Below are 1197 nucleotides of genomic sequence, written 5' to 3'. Positions count from 1 at the left end.
CCCAAGAGCCAAGCACCATGCTGCTCCTAACAGTAAACTTAATGGTGTTTCTAAATCTCAACCTACCACTGTGCCTAGCTCTAACCCGAACGCTCTCCCTATCTCTCATCCTACCCCTAACTCTACCTGAACCCAACAATACACGTGTTAATAGACCTAACCCTAACACCTTCCCTAAACCTATAGCCTTCCCTAAACCTAACACTAATTTTGTCCCTAACTTTGTCTATTAACGTAAACCTGTTTACAACTTTAAAATCCTTCAATTTGGCCCTGAACCAGTCTCCAACTCTAATCCAAACCCTGTCCCTAACCCTATGCTAATGGTGTCCTTAAGCCTACCTTTCATTTCGTTTCAAACTGCAAATCTATCCCTTTTACTCACACTCACCCTAGAATTCATCCTGTCTTCATCCTAGACCTTAACTGTGTTTCCCAGCCGAACCATAACCCTGTTTCCAAGCCGAACCTATCCTTCCACCTAACCTTAATTCTGCCCACCACGAACCCTTCCTGACTAAGTAGACACCGTAAACCCTGTCCCTAAGCCTACCTATAACACTACCCCTAACTCTAAAGCAAAATCTCCACATGTCCCTAGACCTGAATCTAACACTCTCCCTAGAACCAAACCTACAGCTGACCCTAACCTGAATTCTGTTTCTGAAGATAACCCTGGTGCGACACCTAACCAGAATTCTCACAGTGTCTTGAGAATTCCACCAACTCCTAATGCTCCCCATGACCCTGACGCAAGCCCTGTCCCTGAACTTTTCTTAAAGCCTAACTCTACCCCTTTCCCTAAATGTAACCCTACATCTGAACCTTTCACTAACCCTAGCTGGAAATCCAATAATCCTAACCCTAACACTGACCCCAACCTTCCTCAAACTGAGTAGTAAACCTGGCCTTCATCTGAACGCTAAACCTCTACCTGAAAGTATCCCAGCCCTTATTGAATTTCGAAACATATCCATTTCCGTAACCCTAGACTAACACCTCTCTAACAATAACCTTAGCCTTGTATGTGACCCTTGCGGTAACCCTGTTTTCAGCCTAACCCAAAACCCAAGCATCACATTGTTCCTAACAGTAACCTTAACGGTGTTTGTAACACTCACCCCAACACTGTTCCTATCGCAAACCCAAACACTTTCCCTATTGCTCACCCTACCCCTCACTGTACCAGAACCCGAA

The sequence above is a fragment of the Hipposideros armiger genome, unplaced genomic scaffold (assembly GCF_001890085.2).
Source record: "Hipposideros armiger isolate ML-2016 unplaced genomic scaffold, ASM189008v1 scaffold_1770, whole genome shotgun sequence".
Lineage (NCBI taxonomy): Eukaryota > Metazoa > Chordata > Mammalia > Chiroptera > Hipposideridae > Hipposideros > Hipposideros armiger.
Note: the sequence above shows the minus strand (reverse complement) of the source record.